This window comes from Lissotriton helveticus, chromosome 2_1 (genome assembly GCF_964261635.1).
Source record: "Lissotriton helveticus chromosome 2_1, aLisHel1.1, whole genome shotgun sequence".
In the NCBI taxonomy this organism is placed as follows: Eukaryota; Metazoa; Chordata; class Amphibia; order Caudata; family Salamandridae; genus Lissotriton; species Lissotriton helveticus.
In genome coordinates this window covers 557,329,762-557,342,540 of record NC_136059.1, presented here as the reverse complement: position 1 = coordinate 557,342,540, position 12,779 = coordinate 557,329,762, and positions in this window count along the sequence as shown.

Sequence of the window (12,779 nt, the reverse complement as noted above, 5' to 3'; positions counted from 1 at the left end):
CGCCAGCCATATTAGGATAGGCATTTGTGAATGCCTTTCCGTGGCGGCATTAAAGGCATGCGGAGTCCCCCTGCGGGGGGCCCGTTGCGGGCCCCCAGGGGCTCCGTGGGGGTGGGGGGTGCACATGGGGGTACCTATGGTACCCTCGCGGTGCCTGTCATGTTGTGCATTGAAATGCACAACGTGCATTTTTAGCCTTGCGGCGGGCGGTGCTTTCAGCACCGCCCGCCGCAATGCTACAAATGCGGGAAGCGCCCGCCACTGTGGCGGGCGCATCATAATATGTAGAACGGGACCCCCGCCCTTATGGCGGGTGGTCCCATACACCGGTAGGCTTTGTCCGCCCGTCATCCTAATGGACCCCTTAGTGTGAATATTTTATGAGTGTGTTGTTTGTTATATAGGGGATAAGGGTGGGTAGTAAAAAAAAAAATTTGTGTTAAAAATTTGAAAACATTTTTAAAATAATTTAAAAAAAATTAAACATTTGAAATTTTACATTTGAAAGTATAAATAAATAAAAATATTAGTATTTTTTAAGTATTATAAAATGTGTACATATTTTATGAGTGTATTGTTTGTTTTATATGGGATAAGGGTGGGTAGTAAGTTTAAAATGTGTGTGAATATTTTATAAATTTACCATTTTTTAAGGCAAATATTTTTTTTAATTCGAAATTTGAAATTTGAAATTAGAAATTATTTAATATATTTTTATATTTATATATTATAAAATTTGTAAATTTTGTAGGAGTGGGTTGTTGGGTTTATAGGGGATAAGGGTGTGTATTAATTTATTAAATGTGTTGGAAATTTTATTAACAAACTAAAAAAAAATTGAAAATAATACGTAATTTAAAAATTAAAATGTGCATGTATTTTGTTTTAAAAAATTAAAATTATTGAATATTTTAAATTGTGTAAATATTTTAGGTGAGGATTTTTTGTATTGTAGGGGATAAGAGTTGTTAGTAATAGCCCAAATGTGTGTTGAAATTTTTTAATTTGTAAAAAATTGAAGGAAATAAAAAAAATTATTTCGAAATTTTAAAATTAAATTTGAAATGTTAAAATTTCTGAAAGTAATATTTGTACTGTCCAGCATTTTATTTAAATTATGTTGGTTTTGGAGTTATAATAGTAAATTTTTATGCTTTACTGTCTAGCACTTTCCCTGAGTTATGTTAAATTTGGAGTTAGAATAGTAAATTATTATGGTTTACTGTCTAGCACTTTCTGTGAGTTATGTTAAATTTGGAGTTAGAATATTAAATTATTATGGTTTACTGTCCAGCACTTTCTGTGAGTTATGTTAGATTTGGAGTTAGAATAGTAAATTATTATGGTTTTCTGTCCAGCACTTTCTCTGAGTTATGTTAGATTTGGAGTTAGAATAGTAAATTAATATGGTTTACTGTCCAGCACTTTCCCTGAGTTATGTTGGATTTGGAGTTAGAATAGTAAATTATTATGGTTTACTGTCCAGCACTTTCTCTGAGTTATGTTGGATTTGGAGTTAGAATAGTAAATTATTATGGTTTACTGTCCAGCACTTTCTCTGAGTTATGTTAGATTTGGAGTGAGAATAGTAAATTAATATGGTTTACTGTCCAGCACTTTCCCTGAGTTATGTTGGATTTGGAGTTAGAATAGTAAATTATTATGGTTTAATGTCCAGCACTTTCTGTGAGTTATGTTAGATTTGGAGTTCTAATAGTCAATTATTATGGTTTACTGTCCAGCACTTTCCCTGAGTTATGTTGGATTTGGAGTTAGAATAGTAAATTATTATGGTTTACTGTCCAGCACTTTCCCTGAGTTATGTTAGATTTGGAGTTAGAATAGTAAATTATTATGGTTTACTGTCCAGCACTTTCCATGAGTTATGTTGTATTTGGAGTTAGAATAGTAAATTATTATGGTTTAATGTCCAGCACTTTCCGTGAGTTTTGTCAGATTTGGAGTTATAATAGTCAATTATTATGGTTTACTGTCCTGCACTTTCCCTGAGTTATGTTGGATTTGGAGTTAGAATAGTAAATTATTATGGGTTACTGTCCAGCACTTTCCCTGAGTTATGTTAGATTTGGAGTTAGAATAGTAAATTATTATGGTTTACTGTCCAGCACTCTCACTGAGTTATGTTGGAATTTGAGTTAGAATAGTAAATTATTATGGTTTACTGTCCAGCACTTTCCATGAGTTATGTTGGATTTGGAGTTAGAATAGTAAATTATTATGGTTTACTGTCCAGCACTTTCCTTGAGTTATGTTGGATTTGGAGTCAGAATAGTAAATTATTATGGTTTAATGTGCAGCACTTTCCCTGAGTTGTGTTAGATTTGGAGTTAGAATAGTAAATTATTATGGTTTATTATCCAGCATTCTTAGTGATTTATATAGAGTTTGGAATTAGATTAGTTAATTTTTTTATTTACTATATAGTGTTTTACTAAAATTGTTTTTTTGGTTTATTTATTTTATACAATATTAAAAATAAATATTAATTTTTTATTATTATTTATATTTTTTAAATATTCTGTAATGTCTTTTGAAGTATTTAAGATTATATTTAGTAACATATGTATAAAAATGAATTACACATGTTTTTAGCATTTTATTATTTATATCACATGCTTGTAAAATTATAAAGTACCATAGTAATAATTTCTTGTACAATAAACAGTCTTTATTGTGTTAGTTTTGTTTGTAGTTGGAAACATGTATACATTTAAAAAAAATAACATTTGTATTTACTGATGTATAACATTGCAGTAATTCTAATATATACATTGTACATTTTAAAGAAAATGTTTTATTAATTAGCATGTTAAATTTTTTTTATATCAAATTTAATATGTTAATTAATTTACAAATATTTTGCATTAAAAAAAAATAACATTTGTATTTACTGATGTATAACATTGCAGTAATTCTAATATATACATTGTACATTTAAAAAAAGTTTTATTAATTAGCATGTTAAATTTTATTTTTTTTAAATAAAATGTAATATGTGAATTAATTTACAAATATTTTGCATTTAAAAAAAAACATTTGTATTTACTGATGTATAACATTGCAGTAATTCTAATGTATACATTGTCAATGTAATTTTTTTAAATTAATTAGCATCTTAAATTTTATTTCATTTAAAAAAAATTCAATATGTTAATTAATGTACAAATATTTTGCATTAAAAAAAAATAACATTTGTATTTACTGATGTATAACATTGCAGTAATTCTAATATATACATTGTACATTTTTTTTAAAATGTTTTATTAATTAGCATGTTCATTTTTTGTTTTTTAATAAAATGTAATATGTTAATTAATTTACAAATATTTTGCATTTAAAAAAAACATTTGCATTTACTGATGTATAACATTGCAGTAATTCTAATGTATACATTGTCAATTAAAACATTTTTTTATTAATTAGCATCTTAAATTTTATTTTATTTTAATATGTTAATTAATTTACAAATATTTTGCATTTACTAAAGTATATACATTAAATTGTTAACATTTGTCTATTATGACAAAATAGTTAATTTTATAAACATATTTTTAATATACATTATTATTTTTGTTATATATATTTTAACATAAAATAAGTAATGTATATTTTACAATATTCATATGTTTATTTTAAACATTTTAAAAATCATAACAATTTTTCATCAAAAATGTGAATTTTTTTTGCTTTGTTTTTATTCATTTTTATGGGGATTAAGTCCTATTTTTGTTTTAATTATGCTGCCATTTTGTTTTCTTTAGTTCACTTTTTAGACTATCTACATCGTTGTTTGGGTCATTTGTGAAGACGGAACCTCGCGGTTGGGAGCTGCTTCGTGTTTGTTAATGTAAGTTTCTTTTTTATTACTTTTAAGTTACTTTTAAGGAATTTTTTAGTTAGTAGTAGTGTATATGTGTTGCTATGTGTGTTATTTAACTGTTTATGTAAAATGTACGTGTTATTTAAGCACGTTAGTGATAGCGTACTTTGTTTACTATCTAATATGAATGTGATGTTAATGTTTAGCATTTAAGTATTACTGTATGTATTTTAATATGTTTTATATGTTGTTTATTCCGTTAGTGGGTTTATTATTTGTTTTGGGTGGGTTCTGTATGTACTTTATTTACAGGTGCCGGTTTTGGTGAACGGATGGAATTGCTCTCGTGTTTTTTTTTTGAAAAATAAAGGAAAATGTTGTTACTAGTGTGTTTTACTAGTTTATATACATTTCCTTTGTTTTCGGGATTTTGGTGCGTTTTTTATCGTGAATTATTTTTGGGTTTTTATGGTTCCGTTCTCGAGAGGATTGCTACGTTGGAATCTTTTTATACAGTTGTATTTTTTCATTATTTGGGGTTTGTTTTTACTATGTGGATTGTTTTTTAAAACATCTATTTTGGAAAGATCCTACAGCTACAGAACTGTAAGTAATTATTTATTAATTTTTTGGGGTGGGTTATATTTATTGGTGAGTTTGTATTTTAATTAGTTATATTATGTCTTGTGATATTAATTTCAAATTTATATTACATGACATAATTTAACTAATATTAAAAAAAAGGTCTGTGTTATATATGTTTTTATGGTTTGCTATTTGTATTTTATTAAAGGATGGATTTTGCTATTAGATCTATGTATTCTAGACCTTGGATATTTGGGTACATTCTTGTTTTTTGTTGGAGGTATTCGTACATATTTATTGTTTGTTTGCTTAGTTTTGGTCCTATATTTGTTAGAGATTGTTCAATTCTTAGTTCTTGGTAGCTTTGTTCTTTTTTGATGCATTGGATTAGGTTGTGAAGTGTTGGTTGTGCTCTTCCTATTGTGGCTTGGAAGGCATTATGCCATCCTTCTACCGCGTTGTTTGTTTTGGCTTTTTGTGCTATAGTGCTAGCGTAGACATTCCACCAGGGAATTTGGAATTTAGGTTGTCTGCGGTGACCTGAACGATGTAATCTTCCTACCCAGGTGTCTTCGAAATAGTCTAAGAAGGGAGTTAATTTTTTTCATTATTGCGGTAGAAAGGACTGTCAATTAATAAATTGTAGTAATTTGCGACTTCTGTTGTTGGGACGTATGCTAGTGCTATTAATTTTTTGATCTGGTAAGTAAAGTTGCTGTTTGTAGAGTATTCTATACTTAAGGTAGATTTTTGTAAGTGTCTCCATATACTTTGATTGTAGTGATAATAACAGCCTTGTATTGCAGTGTGTGGGTATATTTTTAGTATAGCTTGTATCATAGCTATTTCAAAGTCTACTATGATTCTTTGTGGATAGTAATTATCTGTGAAATCTTTGATTGTTGTTAAGATTTCTATGTAGGTTGCATTTGTTTTATTTGGCAGCAATGTATAAATTAAGGGGATATTAGTTTCCTGGTATTCACCGTGGATGGTATAAAGTTGATAAAAAGGATTTGGACACACTTTAAAAGTTCCGTCCATCATCCATGTTTCACAATTTTTTAATTTTTGCAAGTTGTTATTTGTTGCAAAAAGTAGAATTCTTTTATCATGGCTTTGTTTATCATACATCAAGAATTTATCTTCTTTATGGGTAATAGTATATTCTGGATATATTTTAATTTCTTGAAAAATTTGAGGTGGAGGTGGAGTTGGATCAGATATTCTTTTAGTTTTAGCTATTAATCATTTCAAGTTGGGGATTGAGGGTAACTGTCCTGTTACGTGTTCTGGGACATTGGTCAATACTTTTTTCAAAATTGTAGTGCTTGTTTGTTGGGAGCCTGTACTTGCTTCTCTAAGTGTTTCTAATGCTTTCCTTACTTCTACTTCGGTCACATTGGGTGGGTGGTTATGCTCTCGTACATTTATAACATTGTTATCTACAGTTGTAGCTACCATAGCATGCAGTAGAATAGTATTTGCTACATTTCCAATGTGTTTTGTTATCTTTGACTTTTTCTTGGGTGTAGGTATAACCTATGTAGCTGAGCATTATTTTTCCTTTTTGAGATGTTATAAAAGTAGCTCCTTCTGCCATTTCTAGGGTAGATCTGTGAAAACATATGTATGTGTTTTTAGTAAATATGTATTACATTTATTTCAATGTCTAGGTTTAATTAGTAAATGTAAAAATATACTTACAATGTTGTATTTTCAGTTTTTCTGATGTCTTTATTTCTTCTTATTGGAGTTTCACTGTTGTAATTTCTGTAGTTGTGGTAGAGAACAGTTGTAATTAATAATATTATTGATACTTAGTTGTTTCTCTTTTGTTATCATTTATTTAAACTGTGAGTATACTTACTTAATTTTGTAGAAGCAGTTGTTTGCGTAGATGTAGTTTGGTAGATGAAGTTTGTTGAAGCTGAAAAAATAAGTATTTGTATTAGTTGTGTATTATATTTGTATTTATTTATAGCTCAGACAATGTAATTTCATTTAAAACTTGAGTTTGCTATATCTTTATTTATTTGTTACATTTCTATGTAGGCATTGATAAGACTGCTCATTTTTTAGTACATTTATTCATTGTGGCTGTTGTTGGTATGTATTTTTTTATTTAAATAAAAAAGAGAGCATTTATTTAGTTTAGGGAGTTTAGCTAAGTTTTTTGAGGCTTTAATAGTATATAAAGTGGGAGTTTACTTACTTGTGTTGTAGTATAATCTGTTGTAGTAGTTGTTCTAGGTGAGTTTTCTTTTCTCTTCAGCAAAGTAACTGTTTGTCGTCGAGTTTGCTCCAAAAAAGGTAATGTTAGTTAATTTTGTAATTGTTTTTATAGTAGTTAGTTAAGTATTTCTGCATTTTGATTGGTTTGACGACATTTATTTTAAATCTATTGGTTGAGAAGTTTAATTTGAATTTGGTATCCGTTATTTTTTAATGAGGCAGTTTTATTTGTGATTTAGTAGTACTATATAATTAAAAATGTTTTGTATGTGTTTTATATTTATGGTTTATATTTGTAAAAATGTTTATATATGTAATGTGTTTGTAAAAAATGTATAAATTGAGTATATTTGAAATATTAAGTGTGTTTATATTTATTAGTGTATTATTAAATAATTTATATATATTTCAAGTATATAGTATATTTATATATGTTTATTAGGTATTTATTTAAAAGGTAATAATAATTAAAATGTTATTTTTTTGAGAGGATTTTGTATTTAATGTTAAAGAAAAATGTCGATATTTTTTGTATTCGTAAATAGGCTGTATGTAAGTCGATAATAGTGGTGTCGATATTTTTGTAGAGTCTCATAATATTTGAAGTATTTTCGATAATTTTGTAGTTGATATTTTAGTAGTCGATATAATTAAAAACGATATTTTTTAAGTCGATAATAAAATATCGATATTTGTGTAAATCCTTGTTTAAGTATATGGTGACGATATTTTTGTTAACGATATTATTGCGCCGATATTTTTGTAGGTCCGTGTTTTTGTTAGCGATATTTGATCAGGGATCCAAACAAATAGCTCCACATGGGGCTATTGCAATGTTGTGAAGCAATAAATCCAAAGTATGGCACCGACAGCGAGGAACGCGGCGTCGGCCACGGAGTAACAAAGACCCCCAAACAAACTGGACATTGGAAACAAAGTCTATGAAGATACACGGCCTCGTGGAAGGCATCAGTGCCAAGGTCGAGGCCGGGTCCCTTGCTGCTACAGGGGAGCGGAGGTGAGGCGTCATGTCTGTGAGGAAGCAACGCTTCGAGTCCAGCACAGGGGAAGACAGTTGCGCGGGCGGTGAGGCATCGGTTCCAGTGACATAGCAAAGTCAGCAAATTTGTGTAGTCACCCTCGGCAGTTATCGGCACCGCGATAACAGGATGCAGACGCTGGCGATGACGGAGTCGGTGCAAGCGCTGGCACCAGGAAATGCCGATAACTGTAGGCGTCGACAGGTGTCGAAGGGCGTCAGAGCTGCAGTGCAGGCAGGGCGGTGCATCGTGCACTTCACAAACTGTAACCCTGGCCTTGGTGCAGGTCGCAGTGTCACAGCTGTGTCACCGACAGAGTCGGCAACAGGATTTCTTGCTTCTTTTAGGTTTCTTCCAGCTCCCAACAACAGGCACAACCTCCAGAGGCTCAAAACTGGTATAAGCACCTCCTGGCAGGACAGAACTCTCAGCAATAGAGTTCAGGAGTTCTGGGGGTGAAATCTTTGTGCCCCTGAGACTCAGAACAGGAGACCAGCACACAAAGGCCCTTGGAGATTCTTCTTCAAGCAGGTTCACAGCATGTTTCCAATATGTGTCCTTTACTCGGCAGAAACAGCAACTGCAGGCCAACCCACACAGCAAAGGGGCAGTGCTCCTCCTTAAAGCTCTCCAGCTCTTCTCCTTGGCAAAGGTACCTCTTGAGTCCAGAAGAGATCTAAAGTTCTGGAGTTTAAGGTCCACTACTTATAACCCATTTTGTCTTTGTTCTCTTTGTACAAGGGTCTCTGAGCCCAGTCCAAACCAGTTCTGTCCTCACTGGTGGAGTATGACCACAGGGGCAGAGACAGCATTTTGCATGGGAGACAGGCCCTATTCGGGTGCAAGGACAAATCCCATTCCTCAAAATGCAGCCAAGCCCCATTTAGCTCAGCTCTGAGTCCAGGAAGGGCCAAGCACACTTCAACCCCCCCAGTGGCTTTCTACAGTGAATGCACATCCCCTGCCCCTGTCACTCCAAAGCCAGACAGTCAATCCACAAACAGGCAGATGCACACAGAATGGTTAAACAAGAAAATGCCTACTTTCTAAAAGTGGCATTTTCAAACACACAATTTAAAAAACATATTCACTAAAATATGTGTCATTAAATTCTGAGGCCAGAGAGCCTAAACTTTATTTCCCTATCTTGTCCCAATGGGAGGTTATACTTGTAAGATGTTACAATCAAAGTATCTCCCATTCTCTCCTATGGGGCAGATAGCCTTTCAATAGTGAAAAACTAAATTGGCACTATTTCACTATCAGGACATGTCACTCACACCAGTACATGTCATATCTTTCATATTCACTGCACCCTGCCCATGGGAGTAACTTGGGCCTTCCATAGGGGTGCCTTATATGTAGGAAAAGGGAAGGTTAGGGCCTGGCAAGTGGGTGCACTTGTCAGGTCGACCTGGCACTTTTAAAAGTGTGAGCAGACACTGCAGTGGCAGATCTAAGATACCTTTTCTGGGCTACTCATGTGGGTGGCCCAATTAGTGCTGAAGTCCCACTAGTAGCACTTGATTTACAGGCCCAGGCACACTCAGTGCTCTTTACTAGGGATTTACCAGTAAACCAAATATGTCAAACAGGAAGATCCAATTGTAATAACAATTTACTGTGGGAGCATTTGCACTTTGGCACCGATCAGCAGTGACAAAGTGCCCAAAGCAGCTAAGTCAGCAAAAACAAAATCCAGCACAGCACCAATAATACAGGAGGTAGTGGCAAAAAGTTTTGGAAACCACACCAAAGATGCCAAGTCTAGCACGTGTCCCCTCCAGCTGAAAAGTGGGGAGAACTACCCGCCCTCTTGGAAGTTCTCATCACTAAGGCTGAAGAATCTGGACAGCCCATCAGCATTGGTGTATTTTGTACCAGGGCGGTGTTCCACCGTGAAGACTGAAACCCTTTCGGGAGATATATCACCTCAACATTTTTGGTTTTTCACCCCTCAGTTTTATCAACCATCTAAAGTGCCTGTGGTTGGTCTGAACCCGAAAGTGAGTCCCAAACAAGTAGGGTCTTAGCTTAAAAGCAAAAGCTTCTCTTTCAATTGCACTCCACCTCTGTCCCCTGGAAAGTAGCCTCCTACTAATGAAAACTACGCATTGGTCCAAGCCCTCGTCATTCAACTGTGAGGGTACTGCTCCCACACCATGCTCCGAAGCATCTGTCTGCACAACAAATTCTTGGGAGAAGATGGGTTCCTTATTTTCCTTATCAGGCTGTATTACAAAAAATGTATTTAAAAGTAATCATAGTCATGTATGTCTACTGACCCCCAGCAGGCCACCGTCCCTGTGATGGCAGCATATAGCAGTGGGTCGCATTTTGTGAACTACCTCAATTGGGTATTTTGTGAACAGACCTATTTGTACATAGGTCAGTTTGCAAATTACCAATGCATTCAGTAAAAGCTGGTGTGAAAATTGCAACTACTTCTGCCTAATGCAATCTTAATATATGAGGCCCAATATTAATTATTCCCCATCATCTGCCAAGGGTAAAGTTTTCAGAAGCAGCAATTTTCCATTAGCAGATGGCTTTGCTACTGACCTCAGCCTAACTCCCCATTGGTGACAGCCTTCTCTCCTTCTTCCTTTCTGGCCATTCTATTGTACTTTAGCACGGTTTCCTTCCCTTATATTGACCTTAAGGGGGCATCCAATGACGAGAATGAAAACAGTCCTGCAACTCTAACAATCATTCAAATGTGCATTCTAATATGTTTTTAGGTTTCATGACGTCAGCTGGGATCTTGGGATCTATTGTGCCATTACTGATCTAATGGCCCCTTCTAGTGCTAACATCTCCCAAATGACGTTGACTGGACAAGCCCACACATTATAACTATAAGGGAGACAACTGCATCAATCTCTTTACTTATTCAGAACTTGATGAAAGAGGTTAGCAACAAGTACGCATGCCTCATTGTCAATACAGACTAATAGGTAATGCAAAGCGGAATTGACTTGCCACTTATTTCCTTCCTTTTTCTTTGGATTTTTATTTTCCCATCGTATTTGCGCGTGAGTATCTTTGAGAGCATGGTTCCTCTCAAACGACGTGCTCTTAAAGGCCAAGTGTTATATGTTATATATCATGTCATGTTAAGTAGCGTGCCACAGAGGCACCTCTTCACCACAGGGTCAGTGGTCAACTGACTGACCTTATATTTTGTTCTGGATCCAGTTCTTCGCAGGCTCTAAACACATGCATTGCATATATTACTGGCAGCCGGGTAGCTTACTGTTTGAAACTGACGAGTGTTGCATGGTTGCTTTTGCGTTCAATGTATCTTTTATTGTCTTACCGTGTGAGAGTGTCGCGTAAGCAACACTGAATATCTGCATTATCTGCCTTTCTGAGTGGCATTATGTGAATCATCCCAGGCATTAGTGGTTGTACAATAGCATCTTTGAAAATCAATGTTCCCTGTAGTGTTAATGTTTACCTAGAAACATTGAAGCTATCTATGTAAGATATATTGCACTGCTGAGCATGCTATGAAGTGTCGGGTTGGGAAACAATGCCTCTCCTCTATTCCTTTGTGCATCCTGTATTCTCCTTGCCTGCATAATCTCCATGAGCAGTGTTTGAGAACCCACCTTCTAATACTTTTGCTAAATTTGCAATGCAAAAATAATGCCAAGCAAAACATACAGTCATGGCCAGACCTATTGGCTTTGACAATGCTTGTTTTATACCATGCCTACCACAAACTGAATTGCTTCTTGTCTCAGTAGACATAGACTGTTCGACTCATGCATTAGCCAATAGATCTTTAGGAAAATAGTAGGAAATATCAGTGTTCTGAAGTCACATTAATGTATAACCCTCTTAAACAGCTCTTTGGCCAGTTCTCCTTAGTGAGATTTTCCACTTAGCTGCACCGGACCCTCCCATGATCTCCATACAACACAGATGCATCAAAAATATGAACTGTACAGATAGACAGAGAAATGCACACATACATGTGCATGGGTGATTAATCTTATTTTTCAACTGGTAGAAAAGTGCACGTGGGACATCAAGCAGCACTTTCTATCCAGTTTGAAACCCTCAATTCTACTCACAAAGGACTGGAGCATAGTTTTCTCCAAACAAAACTACATATTGAGGCATCTCACTGATGATTTGTTCCATCAATCGCTCTCATCTCAGTTTAATCTGTATTCAGTGTTACATGATATATGGTCATCCGTTCGATGAATGCCACCAAATAATCCTTTAACCTTGTTGCAAAGTCATCCTGTGCCCTGGGAACGCCCAACTTTTTTGCTGACTGGTACTGGTGCTAACTGACTTTGACTGTCCCTGGGCTCTGCTTAAAAGGTACAGGTTCAGAAAAGGGGGTGGTGATGGACAGAGTATCTGAATTAAGCAGAACACTCCTACCCAGTCAAAAGATCAGGGCTTGATCCATCACCGTTTTTTAGCTCACTGCACCATCCCAGTTCAGAACCTGGCTACATGCAAATTAGTCTGTCCCTGGCCCAGTGCATCATGGGAACAGGGCAGACCAAACTACCAAGCCAATTCTTTACTGGAAAGGAAACAAGCTTCCGGGGACCGGTTTCTGGCATTGCAGCCGTCTTCGGCCCGGCTTGCTTGAATCCTGATGGTGCAGTGAGCAAGGGACTCATGTCTGAGCATACCCTTCCACTCCTATAGTGGCCAAAACGATTCAGAAAAGGGGGTGGTGATGGACAGAGTATCTGAATTAAGCAGAACACTCCTACCCAGTCAATATTACTGGCAGCCGGGTAGCTTACTGTTTGAAACTGACGAGTGTTGCATGGTTGCTTTTGCGTTCAATGTATCTTTTATTGTCTTACCGTGTGAGAGTGTCGCGTAAGCAACACTGAAGATCTGCATTATCTGCCTTTCTGAGTGGCATTATGTGAATCATCCCAGGCATTAGTGGTTGTACAATAGCCTCTTTGAAAATCAATGTTCCCTGTAGTGTTAATGTTTACCTAGAAACATTGAAGCTATCTATGTAAGATATATTGCACTGCTGAGCATGCTATGAAGTGTCGGGTTGGGAAACAATGCCTCTCCTCTATTCC